The sequence below is a fragment of the Corvus kubaryi genome, unplaced genomic scaffold (genome assembly GCF_017639235.1).
Source record: "Corvus kubaryi isolate FWS band 111438036 unplaced genomic scaffold, C.kubaryi_AGA036_p1.0 37385, whole genome shotgun sequence".
NCBI lineage: Eukaryota > Metazoa > Chordata > Aves > Passeriformes > Corvidae > Corvus > Corvus kubaryi.
In genome coordinates this window covers 34,252,704-34,279,079 of record NW_024581127.1, presented here as the reverse complement: position 1 = coordinate 34,279,079, position 26,376 = coordinate 34,252,704, and the positions used below count along the sequence as shown (strand labels likewise).

Here is a 26,376-nt window from a genome sequence, read left to right as displayed (position 1 = left end):
AATTGTAAGTAATTGATCTAACTGCAAGGACTCACATTCAATTTTCTGGTAATAACAGTTCCTACTCACTTCAGAAACTTATCCAAGAAAATTATGTTTATGTAAGACCAGAATCTGATGGGCAGGAATGTTATTCTGATTAAAATACTGTTCTCATCTTCAAATATCCTATGTCTGTACCATCAAGAAAAGAAATGACCATTGTACAGGGTAACATTGAAGAGTTATGTACATGCTAAGCAAAAAAAGACATCTTATTCTTGCACTGATGGGTATAAAAATATAGATCTACTCTTCTAAAAAGGTTGCTTCAGATATTGTAATAATTGAAAAACTTCAGTCCAACTCTGCTAAGAGCTCTGCAGTTCTATTTGCCTCATATTAGGAAAGTATTCAGCTTCATCTGTTGATATCCAGTGCAAGGACATTTTACTTGACCACAACAAAAGTGGTTGTGTCTGAATTTTTCTGCAACTGGGTCAGCTTTTTGTAGTTTCCTTTGTATCCATCACTTTTAAATTGTGCCTGAAACCTCAGCGTGAATTGCTTCCATACTGTGAACAAAAATTCTTACAGACTCACAGAATCACAGAATGAGTCAGGCTGGAAGGGACCACAGTGGGGTCAGCTGGTCCCACCTCCCGGCTCCAGCAGGGCCATCGCAGGGCACATGGCACAGGATTGTGTCCAGACAGTTCTGGAATACCTCCAGGGAGGAAGTCTCCACACCCTCCCTGGACAATCTGTTCAGTGCATGCTAAAGAAGTTCTTCCCCATGTCCAGGTGGAACTTCCTGGGCATCAGTTTCTGCCTGTTCCTCTTGTTCTGTTGCTGGGACCCACAGAGCAGAGCCTGGTCCCTGCTCCCAGCCTTCCCTGCAGACACCGACAGGAATGAGGTCCCCTCTCAGTCTCTTCTTGAGGCTGAACAGCCCCAGCTCCCTCAGCCATTCCTCATAAGAGAGATGCTCTTGTCCTCAAATCATCTTCGTAACCCCTCACTGGACCCACTCCAGGAGCTCCGTGTCCCTCTTGTCCTGAGGAGCCCAGAACTGGACACAGCACTCCAGATGTACCTCACCAGGGCAGAACCACCTGCCTTGACCTGCTAGCCATGTTCTTGCTGATGCATCCCAGGATCTGATTGGCCTTGGCCACAAGGACACTGCTGGCTCAGGGACAGTTTGTTGTCACCAGGACCCCCAGGTCCTTCTCTGCAGAGCTGCTCTCCAGCTGGCCAGCCCCTAGCCTGTGCTGGTACAGGGACTTATCAAGTGTAACAACCTCTAGGGAAGGCTAGAAGAAAATTAGGATCACTCTTGCCCTTAGGTGCTCATGGATAGGCCATGTTCTTAGGGGCACTCTATCTCTATAGGTGTCTTGGAGGCCATTCATGAAAGCAGGAAGTCTGTCTGAGGTAAATCAGGCTGTGTTTTAATACATAAAAAGGAGATTTGTGGTTGATTTGATACAACAAATCTCAAGTGATCTGCAATCACCCCTCAGCGGATGGTGTGTGCAACCTGGACCTGCACCTGCTTCCTCATCTGCCTCCTAATCAACTCTAGACAACACAATCCTACTCAGATTTTGTGAAAGAGACAGAAAATAGCATTTTTTCCTTCCCTTTAGCTGGGATTCAGGACAATGACTACTGAAAGGAGGGAAAGGGAACACAGACACTGCCAGAGGGATCTAGTGATAAATGTGTTGATGAGATGCAGGAGTTCCTAAGGTAGTATGTGTTAGATGCATTTTAGTTTTGTACAGCAAAACCAGCAAAGTTTAAAAGGCAATGTTCAGTGTAATTTCCTTTCCAGAGCCTTTCTTCTTTGACTTTCTTTTTTTCCTTCCTCTTGCTGCTTTTTTTTTTTTTATGCTTCCTAATCTACCTGATTTGAAACATTGGTAAGAAATTCCAAGTACATCAAATGAGATATATTTCCATAATAAATGGGATTCTTCTTGTGGTCATAGATGTAAGTATTGTGAGACTTTTCCTCTCTGGATTTAGCAGTGGGTTTTGGAAAAATAAAGGGAAAACCAGCAAGTGTAGTCACAGCCTTAGATTTAACTGCAGGCAGAGCTCTGCTGTCTCTAGGCATATTAAATAGGATTGTCTGTTTTTCAAAGGACTTGCGTGGAATTCTTTAATGCTCTCTTAAGAAAGCTCCATAGACGTTTGTTGCAGTGGGGATTTCTGCAACATGTGTAGACAGCGAGGCCAGTGGAAAATAAATAGGGACTGATTCTTACAGATGTTTTTCAGCGATCTTTATTCTCCAGCTGCATGTCTGGGGTCCAGCCAACTCTTAATCATGGGACCAGCAGGGTCCTTCCTGGGCAGGGGAACACAAAACAACCAATGGGGAACAGGATTAGGGTACGTGTGATCAGGGAGCAGGGAGACCCATGTAGAACCTGTGCCTCCATTCCAGGGTCCCCCCCTGGACCCCATGCCAGGGGGGAGGAACCCCAACAGATGTTGCCACTGTAACCATGAGGTTACTACCATGGTGATTTCTGCATTAAATGCAATATATACAGGTAAAGAAACTTCCCTGAGCCACAATGGAAATCACCAAAGTCTCAGTTGTCACACATATACTACAAACATCTATTAGCTTTCTCCTAAATGCTTCGAACTGATGCAAATAATAATGAAGAGAGCTGTTCCACAAGTCTTCAATACTCTGCAGGATATGAACCTGTGAAGACATCATCTGTAGGAATAGCACAATCATTTGAGCCCCAGGAGAGCAGGACGTAGGGGATGCTGAGTGGATGCCAACTTGCTGCAAGGGGGAGTTCAGAGTCTCCTTGTAAAGAAGCGATTTTTTTATTGAATCATTCCATGTGCTAATTCAACACCCTTCTAAAGGCTATAGGAAGGCTGGCTCAGTGGTTAAAATGGCACATATGTGCTCTAGGGAATGGGATTTTCCTGCACCACAAAATTACGTGTCCTTGGGCAAGTCATTCAGGCAAGTTCAAACTTTCATGTTCAGGCATTGGAACAGGGTGCCCAGGGAAGTGGTCGTGTTGGAAGTGTTCAAAAGGATGTGGCACCTGGGGACGTGATTTATTGGTGAACATTATGGAGCTAGTTAATGGTAGAACTTGGTGAACTTAGAGGTCTTTTCCAGCCTTAACAATTCCATGCCTGTTATGTAGGTCTCCTCATTATGGTTTCTGTGTTACCCTCATATGCACGAAAAGTGAAATTTTAAGGATCAAATAGGGATATAAATGTTCTGCTTCATATGGCCGCTGTGAGATTAAAGACATTAAAAATATTGTAGTGATCAGACGTTGTGATGACAGAGGCCTGAAATATCTCTTGGTCAAGCCAACCTAAGTTCCAGTAAAAATCCACTGTTCACTTTAATTACAGTTTTAGCAGGCCTGTACCAACTGGAAGCAAATGTTTCCATTCAGGTTTTCATTTAAATCAAAACAAAACAAACAAAAAAAACCCCAAAACAAGCATTGCTTTAGTAAGGGTGACATAGCCTTTGACAACTGTAATAAAACTGTTGCACCAAAAATGCTCAAGCAGCCTAAAAACCTCCATTGCTTTTTAAGCTTGTGGTAGCTCCAGACATCCTGTGGATTAATAGTGCAAAATTACAGGAATTGAGAGTATGGAAAAGAGTCTGAGGGGAAGGGAAGGGAAGGGAAGGGAAGGGAAGGGAAGGGAAGGGAAGGGCCATCAAACTTCAGGGACAGCAGGTTCCCTCTGCTGTTCTGTATTTGGAAGGCATTGCTATCCTCTTATTTAGGGAGGATTTTTGCCAAGTGTGTTTTTCTAGGTGATAAATACACATTTTCCCAGAAGTGCATTCAATCATGCTTTACATTTCCAGCATTACCTCGTGAACCCTGTCACAGACCACCACCTCTGATTCTGACAGAGCATTGGCCAATCTAACAATCTTCTGCTGTCCCAAGTCCTGCAGAGTCAATGCCTCAGTTTTTGTTGTAGTTGATTAACTCTTGCTCCACTACAAGTGCTATTTTTGTAAGGCTGTGAAAATCTCGAAATCACAGCCCTCATTGTGCAGTCAAAAATGGAAGTGCATTACCTGTAATTTCCCAAGCATTTCATTTCCTTGGAAGATTTATTTGTAAACAAACAAGAGCTTTATTGTTGCTTGTTGCAGACATGCAGTAAATTAGTTTTTTCTACACTGAAATGCAGCAGCATAAAGTTCTCACTCGAGGAAAGCACTAACTGGTATTATGGCATTACGGCATTACTTTGTTAATTATGTTGGCACATACACTGCAGCTCTTTAAATTATTCCTGTACACCAGAAACACTTCGTACCTAATGATTTCCTGAACTTCTTGTATATTAGTTCACATTTAATCTAATTTAAATCATTGTCAAAATGACAAATGCAAAGAAGACACAGATAATGTTGAAAGCAGCATGGCTCCTAAGCCAGTGAGTCATGGTCACAGAGACTACCGTGGTAAAGATTCATTTTAATATGTTGAATTTGGCTTTGATATCTTTGACAAGATTCTGATTCATTCTTACCAGTCTGACTTGCCATTTTTAAGCAGATTAGATTTCCCACATGCTCTTCTTCTCTAGCCAGTTCTCAGTCATTACATTTTTAGTTGTTGATTGCCAAGGGTATCTAATAAAATAATGAACTTGGAAGACTATGATGATAAACTTTATTTAGGTGGTTGTTTATGGCAAGAAAAGCCATCATTAATCCATGACATAAATTATATATTCCCCCGTCCTTTTCATTGTTTGACTCTGCAACATTCCTAATGGAAAAGTGCTCGATTGACACAGTCATCTTCCCAGATTTTTTCCATGCTGTTTACAGCAACAGCCCTGTTACTGCATGTCAGTTATCTTACAAAATCAATTTATGATATTTTACCGTCTCACTTTGAGTGAAGCTTTCCAAAATTGCAAAAAATGTCAAGACATCTACTATGGTCATTACCACATAAATTTTACCTTATCCTGAGCTCAGAAAGGTGCACGAAAATAGATTGACAACATGCAGGAGAGTGTTAGGGTCTCTTGAAATTTGAATTCAGCACTTAAGTTCCTGCCTTCCAGAGATACTCAATGATGAGTCTTATAAGTACTAAGGACTTAGTATTTACTACTTAAAGCTTCATAAGTACTAAGTGGACAGAAAAAGTTTCCAGATTTGTCTCTTGAGGAGCAGCCTCTTGCCAAAGTACTTTCCATCCAGCTGGAAGGAGGGTTTCTCAGCTCTGCAAAGAGCAAATCCAGTGGGAGCCATCTGAGCTCTCCTGGATAAACATGCAAACATGGGACGCAAAAAGGAACATCTGCTAGGAGGAAGATAGAAAAGAGGGAAAGCAAAGCACAGATGTGTGTTTTCAATTCTTCATCTCTCTGTTACTCATGTGTGTTACTCAGTGGTACCAGGAGAACTGCCATGGCACAAACAGTATCACAACAACAGGGCTGGTTTGACTTTTACAGTTTGTCCAGTGGAAAAAATAATGACAATAATGCTGCAGGCAAGGAGCATGATAATTATCCCACTGACCATTTACATGTGCATGCACAGCTGGTTGTTTCAGGGTAGCTGCCAGGAATTCCTCATGCCAGATGAGCTCTGCATCCACTTGTTTGCTCAGATTTGCACTTTCCTTTTATTTCCACCAAATCAATCATTATTAACCACTGACAGTTCTGCTGGGAAGTGGGATAGACAATGTGGTCTAGGACACCTTCCTAGAGGGGGGAAGAAGGAATTTTAAACCATGCCTTGCACCTTCATTATCCCACTTACAATTACATGTAGAATGCAGTTTTTGGTCCATGACCTTGACAGAGATGGGGAAGATTCTGTGAGTGTGTGTTATCACTTGTGAAATGGGCCTTCTTTCTCTGCAGAATGTAAGCATATCGTTACTTTTAATACATTAATTTTATGCGCGCAGATCCTACATTGTGCTATCACTTCTCTTTTTTTTCTAGTATCATTATGTTTTTCTCTCACAACTTTCTAGGAGCTTTAAACTATTTTTAAATTGCTGTCTATTTTATTTTAACTGCGATCTCCCATCCTTTTTATAGTTACCTGCTATATTTCCCTCTGGTTTTGCTTCATCTTCTAATTTCATTTTCCCTGGGTCCATTATTTTTATGCTGGCACTTTGAATATTGTTTTCCCACACATAGCTCTTTTGTTCCTTGTAGCACTGAATTGTTATTTACTCTTTGAAACAGAGATTTGGACGCCTCCATCTAGCTGGTGGCTCCATCTCATATATAATGTGTTATCACAGAGTATAAAGAGTTCACCTTAGTGGTGACTTTTTTAAACTGCGAATTCCTCTGGGAAGATGCTGAGTGTACACAAAGAACAGGTGCTGAGTTCCTCTCAAAGCTGATAAGAGTTTGCTGTGGAAAAACCTTTGTGCTTTAGCTGGAGCAGTGATAGAGATCATTTCCAGCAGAAGGATTTTCTCTGGGATTATGACTATACAGGTACTCAACCCATTCTTGAACTTTAAAAAGTGCTTAACACTTGGTTTCCAGATTGCTTAAACTTTAACCTGACATGTGAGATCTCACCCTCCAGGAATTTGGGGCCAGCATTTGAGACCAGACATGAACCACTTGAAGCAGTGCTGAAAACAGCCAAGATAACAATGTGTGAGCAGAAATTTCTCATTTTCTGCCTGTACTGAGCTGAAAAACAATCAGGCAAATAACTTTTGCTGTGTTTTAAGAGTTTTTCAGCTTCTTTGTGTTTGTTTTTTCCTAATAACCAGTGAATGAAATTGTGTGTACAGAGCACTGTTTTATGAAAACTTAGTATGTGCTCTGCAGCAGTGCTGCAAACTAAAATTTCTGCTGTGTATTTCCTTTGGGGAAATTTAGGGAAACCATTGATTCAATGGGCAACTAAATTCCTGCCTTCTACCTGCCCTTCATGAACTAAAGCCTGGATAGTGAAAGTATAAATTGTCTTTTTTCTTCCCTCCTTGCCTTAACATGCTGTCATTGTAGTACAAAATACAAAATATGATTAAAATAGCAATTTCACAGAATTTGAGCCATGTTTAGAAGTAAACCTGGGGGTTCTCTTTGTTTCTTCCCCCACCCCCTCACTTCTCCTTTCCTCCTTAAAAATTTGTGGTTTATCAATGTAAAGTTCAGCAGCAGCACCTTTAAAAGATTGAAATGGAGAATCAGCAGCAGCTTGAAGTGGAGTTAGGATGGGAAGGGAGGAGAAGAACAGAGGAGGAAGATACAGATTATTAGAACCAGAAGTTCTTGTGCCATAAAAATTGTTTCATTACTGGAAATCTGGATACAAGGCTTGAGGTTTTGAACTTGGACAGGGAGCATGAATTTCACAGAGATATAGACACAACCACAGACTTGCTTTTGGGGCAAAGCCAAATCCAGGAGTTTGAAATAAAGTGAAGTCAGACAAAAAACTAAAATTCTCTGGAACCTCTCCCTGTAACGTTTTACAATCTCATTCTCTTTCCATCAAACTCTACTTGCCTTAGTCTATATTTGTCTTGTCAGTTAAAGAACTTTTATCTGTAGTCAAAATTGTCTTGGCAGCAGTAGGATGTTTTTTGTTTAAGACTATTTAGTTCCTTAGAACTTGGGATATTTTCAGGGTTTTTACTTGAGGAAATAAAGGGGATCAGAGCTAAGCTCGTCCTTTTACTTTCCTATCTGCGAATGAAAAAAAAAAAGAATAAAAAGGAGAAAAACAACCTCAGAAAGTGCAAGAAAGTGTGATAAAAGAATCTTCATCAAAGTGGTAGTCCAGACTGCCAGAAATTCATTGCATTCTTCACTTTAGAATACTGCTCATATTTTGCATGAGGGGATAAATCTGAAAATTCATTCTTCAAATTTTATTGGAAATGACGGGTAAAGAGGTTGTGGGCACAAGCTGAAATACAGAAATTTTCATTTAAACATAAGAAAAATGTATTGTGATGGTGGTTGAACATTAGCTACGGATCCTCCATTTTGTCATTTTTTCAGTATTGATAAGATTCTCTCTTTGACCTCAAAGCAGTAGAAAATTCTAATGCCAAATATAAGAGAGACCATCCTCACTCTGGACAGGCCTGTTGTGCCAGAAGCTGTTTCCAACTTCAACAAGGCTAAGTGCAAGTTCCTGCCCCTGGATCTCAGCAATCCCAAACACAAGCACAGGCTGGGCAGAGAATGGATTGAGAGCAGCCCTGAGGAGAAGGACTTGGGGGTGTTGGTGCATGAGAAGCTCAACGTGACCCAGTGACTGTGCCCTGGCAGCCCAGAAAGCCAATGCTGTCCTGGAATGCATCCAGAGCAAGGTGGGCAGCAGGTGAGGGAGGGGATTCTGCCCCTCTGCTCTGCTCTGGTGAGATCCCACCTGCAGTGCTGCATTCAGCTCTGGGCCTCCCAACATAAGAAGCACATGGACCCATTGGAAAAAGTCCAGAGGAGGCCTCTAAGCTGATCACAACAGCTGGAGCACCTCTGCTGTGGAGACAGACTGGGAAAAATGAGGTTTTTCAGCCTGGAGTAGAGAAGGTGTAGAGAGAGATCTTGGAACACCTTCCAGTGCCTAAAGTGCTCCAAGAGAGCTGGAGAGGGACTTTTTGCAAGGACATGTAGGGATAGAACAAGGGATAATGGCTTTAAACTGAAAGAGGGTAGATTTAGATTGGATATTAGGAAGAAATTCTTCCCTGTGAGGGTGGTGAGGCCCTGGCACAGGTTGTCCAGAGAAGCTGTGGCTGCCCCATTCCTGGAAGTGTTCAAGGCCAGGTTGGATGAGGCTTGGATCAACCTGGGTTAGTGGAAGATGTCCCTGCCCATGGCAGGGGTTGGAACTGGATCTTTAAAATCCCTTCCAACCCAAACCGTTCTGTGATTCTGTGGTTCTGCCTGCTCTTGTCCAAGGTCTGCTTGAAACCACAGAGCAGTTTTGCCTTGCTAGACTGGAACTTCTCCCGGCCATCTCCCCTCTTTGCCTTTCCTGCAGTGAAGGGCTTTGCCATAGAGCTGCCAATAAATCAGTGACAGAGAATGGATAGAATTAAAATGCTACATTTAATTCTTCACATATCTCAACACAGTATGAGGAAGATTTAGCTGGAAAAAATTATCCTTGCTGAGAATTGGACTCTAACAAGACTACAGGTAGATTCAAAATTTTTTTATTATTTAAGTTTTTCTAGTATATTTCTTTTGACTTACGAAGTGACATCCTGACGCTAGCATGTATGAGGATGAAATTTAATTATCACAAAAATCTAAAACTATTTTATTATTGTTATTAATCTGTGTGTAATGAACAATGAAGACTTCTCCTACCATAAGCAATCCCCCACCCCAGTGACAGAAAATCCCCAGCCACCTTCACTTTGCACTGTTTTCTTGAGGTCACAAGGTCTATCAGAAAATCTCCTTTTCATACAAAGCTGATGTTAAAATCACCTTTATGTCTGATTCTCATTTTTAGCATATCTCAAGACCTTGTGTGGTTACTGTGAAAATAAAGTAGAATCTGTATTCTTACACACAGCACAGGTTATCTTCCACCTTCAGTATCCTTTCAAAATTCCTTAATATGATTCTGTGTCACAACTCTAATGGACTTGTTTTATTCCATATATTACAATGTGAAAACATTTCTACTGCTGAATATTCTCAGCTAAGCATGAGCATACCATACAAAAGGCAAAAATAAGCATAATTTGATGCTAAACTGCTATCTCAACAGAGCCCCAGAGATTTTCTAACCAATATCAAGTCATTTTATGTCTCTTGCCAATTTTTTTATTTTTTTTAATGTAGGAAAGCTGCTTATAAAATGTCCTTTGAAAATGTTGTAAACCAGTGCTGAAAGCAGCACACACTTAGCCTTTGCTTGTGAAAATGTGTTTGTGTTGCCACACACAGCTTTCAGGAGCTTCATCACTCTCCACACCTGACATTTTTTATCCTGAGTCAAGTCAGATATGGAGAGGCTAGACTTGGTGTCTCAGAAAGTGCGGAAACTCATGGTGGGGGAATAAAATAAAAGAAAATAAGTAGTATTTTAGATAAAAGGGTGGAGGGATGCTTCTCTCTAATTATTTGTCACAACACTCTAGACTTCAAATCTACAGGATATTCAGTGAATAGGTCTTTTTTAGACTTAGGTTAGACTCATAGAACTATTAAGTTTGGAAAAGACCTCAAGGTCACCAAGTACAACCTTTGACTAAACACTACCTTGTCAACCAAACCAGAGCCCTGAGTGCCACGTCCAGTTGTTCCTTAAACTCTTCCAGGGATGGGGACTCCACCACCTCCCTGGGCAGCCCCTTCCAATATCTGAAAACCCCTTCAGTGAAGAAATTCTTCCTGATGTCCAACCTGAACCTCCCCTGGCACAGCTTGAGGCCATCTGCTCTTGTTTCCTGGGAAAAGAGACCAAACCCCACCTGGCTGCACCTTCCTGTCAGGGAGTTGTAGAAAGTGAGAAGGTCCTCCCTGAGCCTCCTTTTGTCCAGGCTGAGCCCCCCCAGCTTCCTCAGCTTCTCACCAGACTTGTGCCCCACTCCCTTCCCCAACTCCATTCCCTTCTCTGGACAAGCTCCAGCATCCCAAAGTCTTTCCATGACAGTAGCACAATCTCCTGGACAAGAAATAAGAAATACATGAGAAAATTGACCATTGCTACCAAAATACGTCAGATTTATGGCACAGTTATTATTGTTATGAACACAATGGCTTTACTGAGTGTGTTCAGTTGAGCTGTGTGGTGGATGCAGAGGTCCAATATATTCTTGCATATCCAGAATAAGGGAATTTATAGCTTTGATAAATTGGAAAGAAAGAATATTCCCTACAAGTATTGTTCAATTTCTCTTTTGTGAACATTTCCCATCCCCCACAAGCAGTTGGGGGACCCCCATGGTCTCCCATGACCATCCAGAGAGAAAGGATGGAATGAAACTATCTACATTCACATATCGCTTTTCACAGCTAGTCGTTCTTAAGAATATTTAAACATGTTTAAGTGATTTAGGAACATATTTACCTTGATATGAAAACCGGGGTTTTCTGAAGTCCCCTGCATCAGAAATCATAGAAACATGAAATGGTTTGGGCTGGAGGATCATTCTTAAAGATCATTCTGATCCAATCCCCTGCCACGGGCCAGGAATCTTCCACTAGACCAGTTTGCTCCAAGCCCCATCCAACCTGGCCTTGAAGACTTCCAGGGATTCAGCAGCCACAGCTTCTCTGGGCAATCCATGCCAGGGCCTCACCACCCTCACAGGGAAGAATTTTTTCCTGATTAATTTAAACCTATTCTCGGTTTAAAGCTGATATTTTCTCAGACCAAAGACCCACATAGAATGACAGAATGGTTCAGGTTGGAAGGGACCACAGTGGCTCATCTGATCCAACCTCTCTGCTCAAGCAGGGTCACCCTAGAACACATTGCACAGGATTCCATCCAGATGGCTCTGGAATATCACACAGAAGAAAACATTTTGTTTAATTTTCCCAACATGTTTGCCAGAACCACTCATTAAAAAGTTGTCAGACAATCAACATGGCAGGTTTCCTTTTGTTATCTGTTTGATTCCCTCTCATGGAACAATCAAGAAATTTTGCTGTGATTTCTTTTTCTTCACCAGAGGGCAAAATAATAAAAGTAACTCACACAGTACTACTTTTTGCCTTCAAACTCAGGTTTAAAAAGTCTTGAACTTGCAGGCAGGAATCCCCCTGTTCCTAGACCAAGGCTTAATTATCTGAATTTTAAATACAGTTTTAGATTTACTAGTGCTGCCTGATAATTAGCTTTCTGCTTTTTTCCCCTCACTGACTTTTTTTGATAAGGCTTTTATAGAACCTTGGCGTGCATAACTCATTAAGTCCCATTTGTAATGCAGCACATCCCTCTGCCTCTCTCTGCTCTGTCCCAGGCTTGGAGCAGAACAGGAGTCTAATTGGCACGGTTTACAAACCACTGCACTTGGGAAGATCTGTGCCTCCGTTTGATAAATAAAGATGCAAGAGATGAGAAAATTATAACTAATTCATGCCTTGAGCCATTTGTGAATTAAGAAAGAAAGAAGTAAGATGGGAAAAGAGATGCAAAAAGAGAAACAGCTACATTTGGAAGGTAAATAGTCTACTTTGAAAACAAAGAATCTGGAGTTTTTTAAGAGATGGGTTGAAAGCAATTGATGATTTATGAGGTGCATTGGATCAATAAAAAATTGCCAAGCTGAAGGTTGAAAGGCTAAAAATCAAATAAATCAAATAAATAAAAAAAAAGGAAAGAAAAAGAGAAAAAGAAGAAGTCTTTGCAGGACTTTGCACTGCCCTACTTTTTAAGGATAATTTCTATGATAAATCAGAATCTGGCCCACATGGACTGAATGAAATTTGTTATTGTTAACTCAACAAGTTTTTTTTTACTTAACTTAGGCATATGATATATCAGAGAGTCCTTAAATCAGGTGGCTGGACCCTGGGAAGAGGACAGTGGGGGGACAACCCCTTGGAATTACAAGGTAAGAGTAAGAATTGAGCCATACTCCTCTAGAATAATATTTCAGCAGGTGTTGACTTGCTATGAAGGAACTTCCAAATCCACAGGTGTCATCATTGTCTCCAATACCCTTCAGCAACACAACGGAATCATGATTTTAAGTGCTCTTTAATAGTAGCTCATTATATAATCAGAAGCATAACTGATCTAATAGTGATGTTGAAACTCACTCTTTTTTTTTTGGTTTTTTTTTGGTTTTTTTTTTTAATGATGTGATAGAAAAACACATATAGCTTAGGGATTAAGCTGATAGTTCAAGCTGAAAGGTAATCATCCATATTCACTGGAATCTAATTGCATACATGAAAATTATAAAATATAGAATAATAATATAGAATTAGATAATTATGTTTGGGAGCAATTTCTTCATTTCTTAGCTCTAATTGATTGTAAATCAACCTTCATGAAGTATTAAATCCTTTGAACAACCTGAAGTACTAAATCACTTGAACAATAAACCTTTTTAGTTTAAGGAGTCTGTCTGTTCCCTGTGGGAAAACTGGGAAAATCTGCTTTTCTGGCATTGAATACCAGTCCTGGCTGCTTCTCACCTATCCTGGGACAAGATGTGAGTTGAACTGGGGAAGTAACCCCAGGGGTAAAGGGGCAGAAGACAATTGGCAGCAACTCAATGAATTTTTCTTAGAGAGAAAGAACTCTTGATTCCAATGTGAAAGAAATTGGGCATGGAAGAAGGAGACCAGCATGGCTGGGTAAGGACCTCCTGATCATAATGAAACATGGGAAAAAATTGCCTAGGCAGGGACACTGACATTGGGAAAAATCTTGGGATATTACAGTGTTCAAGATGAGGTTGAAAGGGGCTTTGAGTAACCTGTTCTAATGGCAGATGTCCTGGGCCGTGGCAGGATGGCAGGACTAGGTGATCTTGAAAGGTCCCTTCTAACCCAAAGCATTCTCTGATTCTCTAAATCATTTGTCTGTGTCATGTCTCTGCTTAATGCATTTGGGAAGAGCTGTCATCCTGCTGTGTGGATGTAGTTTGTGGATTAATAAGAATTTCTAACATAGAGTGTTGTGCCAATTCCAGAGTTCTTTTTTTATTAATTAATTCCCAGAATGGCCTGGCATTTTAATAAAGAGTTATCATCACATGTATCCAGGGAGGAGGTAGGCAGATCGTGAGGGATGAAAGGAGGATTCTTGTTCAGTGGAGCCATCAGCTACACTGAGACCTGCACATGTTTACTAATCAGTAACTATTACTATTTCTGCCCTTCTGGTATGTTTTATTATATCTTCTCTTTCCTGAAATAAATCAAGCTCTCATCTTCCTGAAGCAGAACAAAAATAAAATCTGAATTTCCTTTGGAAAAATAGAAACCCAATTCTGAGACATAGGAAAACTTTGTCAGACAAAAATTTCAAGACAACAAACATCAGAGTTTAGTGTTATACCTGAGAATTTATTCAATTTTGTTTCCATGAGTTAAATAATGATTTTTGAATGACAGGTTGTCTTGGGGTGACTTTATGATGTGCATCCCCTATCACTGCTCTATGCCCAGACATGATTCCTGTGCCTTTCTGTGCCTTTAAAACTGGGTGCAAAAAAGCCAGACAAACTTTTCAAAGCAGCTTGTGCTCCAAGGTCACTCTACTCCTCTGAGTGCTTCTGCAGCAGCAAGTGCAGAGGATGCACCCTTTTTGCTGCTTTTTAGCCAGCTTTCTGTTCTGTTTCTCTGGAGAGAGACGAGGAGTTAAACTTTTGTTCCCGGGACTTTGGCTTCTTCTTCTTCTCTTCTGGAACTGTTCAGAACACACCAGAAGACCCTACACTGTTGGCCTGGAGGGGGTCCTACACTGATCCAGAGGAGAGAGAGACCACCCCCACAGAAAGGACAGAAATCTTCCCAGGTTACTCTCCACAGCGAGAGGTTTTATTATTTAGCATTATTCTTTTCCCATTGTGCATTGTGTCTGTTAAATAAGTACTTTTTTTTTCACTTTCCTCCGAGGAATTTTTTCCCAAACCTGGTGGGGGAGGGGTGGCTGAAACCTGCCTTCTATGAGAGGACGTTCATTTTGGATGTTCCTCCGAATTTGTCTCAAACGGGAACACAGGTGAAGAATACTGGCATCTTCACGATATGTGGAAAAAGGCTTTCTGTCACTATGGGTGCAGCACACAGGAAAGGGTTTGAAATTACAGACAGTGATTTCTGGGAGATATAAGGGCTGCATGGGGGAACATCTTGTAAACTGTCTCAAAAGTCCTTGAAAAGCCACCGAAGAAACACAGAAGCTGACAACACACTTCCATTGGCTGTTCTGAACACTGTATTGCCAGCTGAAAGTTTAAAGGGGGTCAACCATTTTCAAAAAATTAAGAAATCACTGGTCTACAGAGAAGACAGCAATCATTTTAAACTATTAGGTCTTGTATGAGAGAAAATAAAAAATGTTTATTGAAAGTGAAAGAGAGAAGAGAGTGTTCTGGAGTTTGCTCCATAGAGCCAAAATACACATCTTGATTTTTTTTCATCAACTTCTCTTCACTTCAAATATATAGTAAGATATCTCACAGGTCTGGTCTCTCTGGATTCTTAATTTGATTTCTGAAGAGATCTCTAGTTTAAGAAAAAAAAGACTTGTGCAAGGCACCCACTTCCTTCATAGCAGAAACCTTGAGATTATCAAATGAAGCTAAACGCGAAATGAGCAATTTCAGAGTCCTGCAGCCAATAGATCCTGACCCGGGGTACTGCTGGATGGAAAACATCTGGCAAATTTGGAAGTGCAGGACAGATTTAGAAAGGTAACAGCTTGCAAGGGCGGCAGGTGAAGGAGAGAGCAAGGCTGGGAAGAGGGATAGGTTAAAGAGGTGGAGGAGAGATATAGAAAAATGTGGTTTTGAAATGTGTGTTGATGAAGGGATTGTATAGGGAAAGAAGAACAGTTCTCTTGGATGGTGATGGCAGGACATGAAATATCAAGCTTAAACTGAAGCAAGCAATGTTCTTCCAGGGCGTTTATGAATAAAGGCAGCACAAAAAACAATCACACGAAAACTAATGGATCAGAAAGTGAGCTGCTGTGCCAGTGTGTGAAGACAAACACAAACTGATTTCTCAAAGGCTTCCCCGGAAACATCTCTGCAGTGACAGGAGAAGGTGAAATGGCTTTTAGCTGAAAGAGGCTAGACTTAGACCGGGTATTAGAAAGAAATTGTTTACTGTGAGGGTGGTCAGGCACTGGCACAGGTTGTGCAAGAGAAGCTGTGAATTCCCCATCCCTGGAAGTGTTCAAGGCAAGGCTGGATGGGGCTCTGAGAAACCTGGGATAGTGGAAGGTTCCCCTCACATGACAGGGAACTGGAACTTGGTGATCCTTAAGGCCCCTTCCAACCCAAACCATTCTATGATTCTATGATTCCAGGGTGAATTCAAGCAACCAGAGAGAGCAATGCCAACCCACTGTGCATTTTTCAGCAGCAACAATTGCAATCAATGGTGATACGAGTCTGGAATTTTCCAAGGATCTGCTTGTTAGAAAATGGCAAGAAGCATTATCCACCAAGTACTGTTTGCTCAGAGTTAATCACTGTGACTGATTACCACAGCTCCTGACTGACATCTCAGCCATCACAGAGGTCTTGTCACACAAGTTCATAGTCTCATTTGACAACTGCTTGGGAATTCAAGTGAACCAAGTTTGCCCATGGCCACAGAACACAGCAGTGACAGCAACACAACAGAGCAGATTTCTTGAACTTCCAGCTGTATCATCTGAAGTGATTTAAAGAAAAGGAGCTTTTTAGGTCAAAGCTACCAGTTAAAATGGAGATTGGAAATTATTATTATCACAAATTACTTAATTAAGGGACATAAGAGGCCAGATAAATAGACAGATGAATAAGTAGTTCAGAGGAAATCTGGTAGAAAGAGGATTCTCTCTGCTACAGCTTAACTTGCCACAATTATCTAATAATCACAGTAAATATGGAGATCAGCAGATTATTTTCTCAACATCGAATGACTTATGTGGCATGTCAGCAAAACACCCAGGAGAATAAAACACACCAGCAACTGCTCTCTAATTACTCTTTTCAGATGGAGTAATGATCTTTAATGTGCAGTGGATCTCATTAATTAACTCTCAGATTTTAATTAACTCTTTGCTTAATTTACCTGCCATAATACATTATTGAAAATGTCAGTTTAAGAGGTTTTTTGCTCATTTGGGGAGGAGAAAGAGGAAACTGTATGTTCATAAGTGGTTTTTGTTTCCTCTTTTCTGGAGACTCTTCTGGTAATTAGTAGCTTTCCTAATACAGATATATGGAGTAAAAACCTGTTGAAATGTCCAATGTGTTTGGTTGCGCAAATCTAATGAATTCAAAGGGAGAGAGATGATGATGGTCTTCAAATGTGCCTCGCACATTTTTTAAGGTTTTTTTAGGCTTATTAAAAAATGGTTGACTGAAGCAGAGCTCCTCTCTTCAACAGGAAACAGCAAAACTGTGGGAGTCAGAACCAGTATATGGTGTCCCAGGTCTGCTACACCAGCCACTGAAAGAAATGGACTCTAAGTCTTATTTATTATTAACCGCTGCCTCCTTAAACACTGGATATTCTTCCTGTCCCATAAAAACAAACATCTGAGTTCTCCCCGCATGTTTTAAAATTTACTTTTAATCCAGGTAGTGTAATTAAAAGTAAATACAAAGTACCAGTGTAGCCTGTGGCAGTAATCCCATGGAATGATGCACGAGGTTCTTCCTTGGGTTTGCTTCGTTAGTGCTGCCACTATCGAGGAGCACAAACTTCATGACTGAAATAATTGCATTTGGTGTTTCATTGCCCTCAATACGAAGTTTGCTCATGCTGGAGTTGATTCATCCTCACTATTTTTTCCTGGGGAGTAGTGGTAGAGTCAGTATCTTGTTAGAGTAGAGGAATGGATAGCACAGGGTCTTTCTTTAGGAAGCCAAAGGGACAATTCCCTCAGATTTCTTCCTCTCTCACAGCTCTCCTCAAAGAATGGAGACCAGATTGTTTTGTCCCTTTGCAGTTTGTAGGTGAACAGCCAATTTTCAATTGTCTTCACCACAAAAATCCTGTGAAGTCCTTGTTTCTCTCATTCCCTCACAAGTCTTCACACATCTCCCACATTTAACCCCACTTTGTAGCCTTAGCAAATCATAGAAAATCAGGGAATATCCTGAGTTGGAAGGGACCCACAAGGGTCATCAAAATCCAACTCCTGACCCCTCATCAACAGCAGCTTCTTTGGGGCAAAAGTATTTCTCACTCAGCTTGGACAAGACCATAGAATTTCTGTTTCATGTAGGTACTTAAACAGTAGAGGAAAATAAATGTTTTCCTTACACTGACATTTTGGCTTTTAATTTTGCAAAAGATCTATTGCATTTTCTCCCTCACTCCAGTATTTCCCAGCATTTCTAAGGCATGCTGATGGATATTTTAGGCAAACCTCAATGGAAAGATGTTCTGTTTATAGTCAGGCACTTATGAAGATGAATATGCTGTAAACAATGACTATGCTTGATAGTGATCCTGCCCTGATGTAACATTTATTGATGTAGGAAATTAGAGACTTGTGCTAAGCTGAACTAATTGCCATAACTACAGCTGCAGACAACTGAGACCCATTAATTACCTAAAAAATAACAAAAAAAGAGTTCTAATTTGTTTCAAGGATATTAGATTTTGTCACATTCCCCTTTCTTCACGACCCTAGTATACATGCATCCACATTATTTCCTGATGTTGCCTAAGTAGGAGAGCAAGTTTATCACCAAACATGACAAATTTCTGGAATGTAGAATGTGGAAGGAGTTCTGTAATGATGAAGAGATGGCTAGAGTCATTCATTTTGGGTATGGCTCTGGTATAAAAGTCAAAGACATAGAACCTGCCCTTGAAGCACTTGAAACCAACATTTTCTGTAATTTTAGACTGGTTTATTCCTTCTGTTTTCAGGCAAGTTATTTCATCATGGACAAGAGCATTGGTGAGATTAGAAGCACTGTTGACTTTAGGTTTCTTCTGGTTCTTCTGAAAATGCTTCACGAAAAATATGATTTTGCTACAGCAAAAGCAAAAACTATAATTAATAGCAATAGCAATTTCATTTTCATTCTCTGTTATAAATTTGATGTAGATGCAAGATTTGATAAAGTGAATAATTTTAAGTCACAGGGATAAAAAAGCAGAAATGTTCAGGTAGTCTTTAAAATAACGTTCTTTGCTGTGGCTGCATCCTTTGGAGTGAAATGTGGCTGATGGGGATTGACCAGGTCTGGCAGATATAGTACATTAATGGTGAATTAAGTTTTGAGAGAGAAAATAAATTTAGAGGTGTTTATCTGTCCATCTTGTCCTCAGGTCTTCAAAAATGATACATGGTGTTGTAAAGGACTTAATTATGTTAAATAAAATATTCCTCTCTAAGTTGCAGAATCCCTTGCCTGTAACAAGAAAATTAATTGCTCCTTTTTTGGTAACTAAGACATTAATAACCAGATAAATATTTGACCCTAAATTATCCAAATAGAGATTTATCCACTAAAAGGAAAATAGTCTCCATCCTGCTGTGCCTTGTCTTGATCCAAGAAAGTGATAGGAGACCTACAGATGCTCAAACCCGCACTGTGAGAGACCACTGTGCTGTGATCCCCTGCTGAAAGGGATGTATTCCACAAGAAATATAAATTTTGGGCTTTTTTTAGAATTCCTTTCACGTGTATTTTGAATGGGCACATGAATTCCCCATTTTTTACACCATTATCAACTAGATTAAAATCCCAAATATATTAATGTAACATGATGTTGGAAGACATCCTTAGACATGCTGCAAGAACATCCAGCATTCATATCCTACATCCTATAATTTCTTTCCTTTTAGATCTCACCTGTACTTACTGTTTACTGCCTATACCTACTAGAAAATGACCATAGGTGGCTTCAGTTTTGAAAAACCTTAATCACACATTCAGGAAGCCATGTCCCATTTTAAGTCTTTAGATAAATCGTTCTAGGTTTGTGTTTCTATTGTTTTATTAATTGGTTGTGATTTGACCAGAGTTCCCAGTATTGTAGTCATAGATGGCAAGAGACTGAACAAAGCCCTGATTCAAAGGAAAGATAAATTACCCCTTAATCTTGTATCATCATCCTGAAGGATAAACAAAGACAGAAATGTTGTTAAACACTGAACACAGAACTGCAGAGTGTCTGGCAATCTGGAATTTCAACTTAATTCTCAGTTGTCAGTGCTCTTCTGGTCGTAATACCCACAGACAGCCCAGCACATTTCTGTCTCAGAAATTCCACTCTCGGGGGTATTCTGCACTGGATCACACACCAGGTGGGCTAGTTACATGTTCAGCATGGAGAAAAATAAACTGCTAAGTGCTTAAGTTGGTGACCTAGTTGATAAGGACAGCAAGGCATTAGCCTTGAGAATCCCATCCTCAGAGCAAGAGGTGCCTTTTCTCTCTTCACAGGGTTTCCAACCATCAATATCCCCTTTCCTATCATTCAGGGCCATCCTCTTGTTTTACAGCACCACAGATTTAGAATTCACCTGCTGATCTCCAGTAGCTGATTGATTGATTGATTGATCAAGTTCCACTGATTTACAGCTATCAGTGACGTAATGCCCAGGGAAAAGGCAGACGATGCTCTCTCACTATTGGGCCATGGTCAGTGATATTTTCTGATTCAACTCAATATGTCCAGTTTCCAATGGGAAGATGGGCCTGAAGTTTCCTCCAAATTATGCTGATTTGCTGGGCTTTAATTAAAGACGAAAAAAGTTATTTCAGATCATCTGGAACACTGACTTTTAGTGTGGTTTAATGACACTCATTAGATGTTTCAACACCATCCCTCTATTTATATCCAAATGAAGGAAGCTTCTTCGGTGGGGCCTAAAATATCTAATTATGGATTTCTGGCTTCAAAAGGGACCTTGTAGGTTTCTCAATCATTCCCTTTATTTTTCTAGCACACTGTTTTATCTCCATAGCTCATAACAAGGCTGGAATAACTCCTCTGATGACAATTCCACAACTTTCATTGACAATAACTTCTAATCCCAGAATGATTGTTTAGTTATGATACTTCTTTTCATGTTACTTTCAAGTCCTCGTTAGTGAAGTCCCCCCAGTTTTGCATACCCTGCTTTGTTCTGTTTATGGGCTGCACTTGACTCTAAGAGATGCTTGAGCCCTTCTACACCAACTCTTTAAGCAATGGCTGCATCCTTTTCTCTGAACAGAGACTGCTCACCCTATTTTTGATTACCAAAAGTCTATATCCAAAATTTTCATCTTTGTTTCATATCTCCCCTCTCAGCTCTCTTCTAAAGAACCACCGCATTGGGATAACTTCAGCAGTTGTAGTCTAACTCGTTAGTGTTGTATAGATTATTATATTTTCTTGTAAGTGCTCCCTTTTGAGCAGCCATGTAATTTTTTTGGATGTTTGAGGAAGACAGGGGAAGAATTTTTTTTTTGTTTCCAGTTACTACGTTTTTCATGTGCTCAAAGACTTATTTAATCACACGTAAAGAACTCGGGCTGTTTGTCTTTAAAAAGGACAACCAAGAGGTGACTCTATTATGGTTTAAATATCTCCACAGGGAGAAATACTAGGTAGTAAAGAGATCTTTAATTTAGCAGAGAAAGACATAACAAGAAACAGAGCCCAGAAGCGAGAAACATATAAATTCAAATTAGAAACAAGGCATGAATTCTAAAACATATGAAAAACAATAACATAGACTAAAACTCTCAATGGTCTTGGTGAATGTTCCATCTTCCTGGGCTTTACAGGAAATATGCAGGTGGATTGTTTTCTGGAAGGCATTTTTCACAAATAGGCATTTTGGATTCATCACAGAAGAAATGGGAAAAAGATTATTGGATATTTTTTCTTCAGAAAGCTGTAGAAGATGTTTTAATAATCCTTTCAGGCCTCAAAACTTGTGAAATATTTGATTGACAAGACAATCCTGTTGCTATGGATATTCGAAGAAAAACTGACAACAGCAGGATGGGAACTTAGTTGTGAGACAGATAGCTTAGTGTATAAAGGGTCAGAGCAAATTTAATTTCTGTGTGACACATACACACAGAACCTGTCTGTGCTAACAGAAATATATAGAAACAGGCACACTGAGGAGAAAAAAAACTCTCACAGAAGCATATGGGCCATCCTGCTCCCAGATCTCACTCTGGATATGAGTGGGTGGAAGAAAAAATAGTGTAGAACAGATATTAATTCATATACTCACAGAAGAGCCTAGGTTGGAAGGGACATCAAAAGACCATCTGGTCCAAGTTTTCATGGGAAAGGGGGCCTAGATGAGGTCATCCAGCACCCCGTCCCATCCCATTCTGAGAATCCCGTGTGAGGTTGTTTTGTTGGTTGCTTGTTCTCACTATAAAAATTTTCTCCCTTATACAAGATGAGACCTCTCCCAGTGCAGCTTGTGCCCATTCTCCCTTGTCTTCAGAAGGTGGCTCCTCGTGAAGAGAGGAGACATCATTCCTTCACTCTTTCCTCACAGGACAGGTTCTCCAGCCCTTTGATCATCTTTCTCCCCTGTTGTGCTGCTTTGCCGTTTTCTTGAATGCTAAACTTCTATGTTGGATTGCATCTTCTGCAGGAGAATGAGTTTAATTTTGCTTTAAGAGTCCTACTGTATCAATCTCAGCCCCACATGTTAATTTCTCAAGATTGTTTTGAATGTTAATCCTATCCTTTTAAATTCTTTAATTACCTCTTTCTTTTTAATGCCTGAAGTGCTTTTCCTATAGCATCCTCTGCATTTCTAGTGAAAATACTGAATAGATAAAATCCAGAAGCAGTTGCTACTTGATTTTTCCCCTAAATTCTTCAACATCCTTGCAGCCAGCTGCATGGCCATTTTGCAGTAGTTACAAGGAAAGTGTATATTTCCCATTTTAAAAACTTCATGAGGATTCTGGGAATGAAAGGATGTGGCCCTGGCTCCCTACCTAGTCAGTTAGACATATTTTGCTAAAAATACCAGGGAGAAAGGGAAGATCAAAGTTTTGTGCTGTAGATGCTTAGGGAACTCAATAGCAGCGAGTTCTTGAATGATTTTGCAGTTTTTTCGGCTAATCCTATAAATATTTCCCTTTCATTCAAGGTTAAAGAAGAACCTGGATAAATCAAGAGCCTCCTCAGATTAAGGATGAAGTGCCTTGCCATAAAATGCAAAGGCATGGTACAGACAGTTACTGTAGGAGAAATGAGCCAATAGCCATCTCACTTGGTCTTAATTTATTTTTCTTTCCTTAGTCAAATGCCACATACAAAGAAATTCAAATTCAAATCAAAGTTGCTTCCTAAATTGGTCACATGCAACTTTATATATTCTGTTTCCATTTGCTCTGCTTTGGTCACTCTGTAACTCCTTTCACCAAACCTAAAATAAAATTGAACCCCTTAATACACAGGCCTCAAGCTTACAACAAAAACTTGGGGCTCGAAACATTCCTTTTCCCACTTTTAAAAGTTTGATTCTTCTGGAAGCTATTGTCACACGAAATCATAGGATCATGGAATCGCTGAGGTTGGAAAAAGATGACAAGATCATCAAGTCAAAGCTTCAACCAAATACCACCACACCCATTAATGTGCCACATCTACTTGTTTTTTGAACACTTCTGGGGATGGTGACTCCCTGACTTCTCTGGGGAGCCTTTTCCAATGCTTAATGATCCCTGGAACACCACTGATAACTGAAGAAACTCTTTTTCAGACTTACTCCCTTGTCCCAGGGTATTTTACTGCTGCTGTCAAACATTCAATACAGCACGCGATCCTTCGGGACAAAAGCCTCCAGAGTACATGGACAAGTGGACTCAGCAGAAATTCAATGCTCCATGCTTAGCCTAATGGATCAAAATACTGCAAGAAAATAGGATTTTATTCCATATATTGTGAGGACTGATGCAGTTGCTCAAGCAATAGAAGTGTAACGACACCTCTGGGTTATACACACAATTATTTCAGTGTAAACACGGGAAAATGTTGCTTACAGAAATAGTTACCTGCAGTTCTAACTTGCTCTGGTTGGGTATTTACCTATTTTGAAATAAGAAAGGCAGTCGTTATGCATTAAACTCTCCCAGGACACAGTGAACACGTTTTCCCTGAATAACTGTGTAGATAGCTCTGAAAAACTGGTCTTGGAGTGCCTGTAGCAATGGATACATTCACCATGAGAGCACTACCAAAACACTCTATTTAAACTTATGTAAAACTCTGAGAAAGTGGGAGTCATATTAATGCAATTGTATTTGCAAACACAATCTAGTTAAAGAAGAATGGAAGTAATATAGATTGCTCTTCCCCAGGGAGTGAGTAATTTTCTCCAGAGGCTAATAAAGAAATGATCTAAACTCAGGAGATTATTTTTCTAAGTTAGTTGCACTCAAGAAATCATAAATAAATAAAATAATATTTAATACTGTATTAATTGGGAAGAAAAACACTTAACACATCAGACATCTGTAATATGTTTTTCTACATACCCATATTTTAATACAGATAACAGATTTAATTAATGTCTATTTGTTTGAAGAAGTGTTCCTATCATTCATTTTAATGGCTTCCATTGTGGAAAACCATCTGCTGTTCACAGGGATGTTATTTATATTTCTGTTGAGATTCCATTTAAGTGTAGAATTATCAAATAATTGGCTATCAGGTGTTAAAAAATATTTATTTCCTCTTAGTTTATTTGAAATAAAACCTGTTCAAGGTCTGATAATCTCTACCTGTTTCAGACTCTAGATTTAATCAACTTAAGGGCTAAAATAGAAATAAGTTATTAATTTCAATTTTTTCTACATAATATACAGATAGTAAGGGCAAAATATACAGAAATAGGGCACACACCTTCCTCCCTAGAGAAAGTCATCATTTCAGACTGGTTACTGAGGCTCCCCCATGCCACAGAGGTGTATTTAGAGCCCTGAAATCATACAAGAAGAAGGCAGCATGGAAAACTGGCAGCTACCTGAGCTATACCTTTAAAAATACAAATTACAGGAATTGAATAACTCGGTCTCCTGTAGCCCTTGTACATATTTTCAGGAATATGACACTTCATTTTCTTATTGCAAGTAAATGTTATAACTAAGCAGACATTTCTATGGTGACGATAACAAAGATTTTCAGAGCAAAATGTGTCACAGGAGCAATTTCTAACCCCAGGATGGATTGGGACTCGGCTCAGCATTGAAGTAAGAGATATTCAAGGGGAGTATTAACAACAGGTCGCAGGTGACACAAGAAACAAGCTTGTACTGTGAGGTGGAAAACACAATACCCAGCATCTCATTTCTACTTCTAGTGCTGTCATTTTTATTCGTTTTTCACTGGAACAGATCCTTTTGTAATGCAGGGTGAAGAGCTGAGTGCAGATATTGGTGTGAGATGTTCAACAAATCCACCTTCATATCGAGATACAGCTGTGTGTGAACACCAGTCCTTTCCTTGGAGGTCTGCAGCTGCCCTGCATCTTCTTCACAAGGAAGATCTCTGCTCACTGGTGACCAGTTACAGGACCTGAAGGAATGGCTAGAGCTGTGCCAGGGGAGGTTTAGGTCAGATATTAGGAAAAATTCTTCACCCAGAGGGTGGATGGGCACTGGAACAGCTCCCCAGGGAAGTGGTCAGAGCACCAAGGCTGACACAGCTCGAGAAGTGTTTGGACAACTCTCTCAGGCACACGGTAGAATTCTTGAGGTGTCCTTGAGGGCCAGGAGTTGGATTCGCTCATCCTGATGAGTTCCCTCCAACTCAGGATGTTCTAGGATTCCACGAGTAAACTGCAGAGTCACAGGAATATGTGGTTTGTAACATGAATGATTCCCTTGTGTGGTAAAGAAATAGTCTTGGAAGTCTTTAAAAGCAATTTTAAAATTCAGTCATGTGCAATTATCATGAATAGCAAGGCTAGAATAACTCACGGTTTGTTTATTTCTTTTTTAAAAACACGTAACAAAAGAACAAGGGAGAAGAAGGCCAGGCTTTGAACAACCTGATCTAGTGGAAAGTGTCCCTGCCCATGGTTGGAATGAGATGATCTTTAGGGTCTCTTCCAACCCAGCCCATTCTAGGATCATCTGAAAACATGAAAATATGAACTCTGCAGATCGTGTTCTGCAGGTATCACAGTGAAAATGCCAGACTGTGTGGAAAAATGACAAACAAGAAGTCCTTAGTGGTTCTGGATTTCTTAAACTTCACTTGTCTGGAAAATCTGCTGGAAACTTTTTGTCTTTTACAGCTTGGATTGTGCACATTTTTTCTGAAATGAAGACCATCCCACCAAAGACTTTTCTCAGAGGCAGGAGTGAAAACTGAGGTTGTTTGTTCTGTAATTTTTGTTCTGTAATTTTTCTAAACAGAGACAAATATTTCTTCCTCCTTGTTGAAATTTAATCCTACACTGACAAGGAATATCATTTTGGATTTCTACTTTGTTCATTAATTTTTTTGCCAAGGGTTAAGAAATTAAGTTTAAAAATAGTAAGCGGAGCAAAAAAATTCCTAATGCAACATTTTTTTTTTCTGTATACTTTCTACTTAAATAAATATGATTTTCCCCCCTCTGTGTTACTGGATGTTTACAAGTTTTCTTGTAAGAAAAGCCAGAACTTTTTCCTCTGATCACAGGAGCCTAAACCTCACTCAGATATTGGGCTTGTATTTGCAGTAATGAAACAATGGACTGGAGGTTATAAATCCTAT

General features: G+C 40.0%; 1 long non-coding RNA gene across 1 annotated transcript; it reads left to right on the top strand.

The window, feature by feature from the left end:
* The first annotated feature begins 14,212 nt into the window (after positions 1 to 14,212).
* LOC121668522 lies at positions 14,213 to 25,612 on the top strand. Its single transcript, XR_006017424.1, has 2 exons — positions 14,213 to 14,677; positions 25,025 to 25,612. It is a non-coding gene; the product is annotated as an uncharacterized LOC121668522 (long non-coding RNA).
* Positions 25,613 to 26,376: the final 764 nt, after the last annotated feature.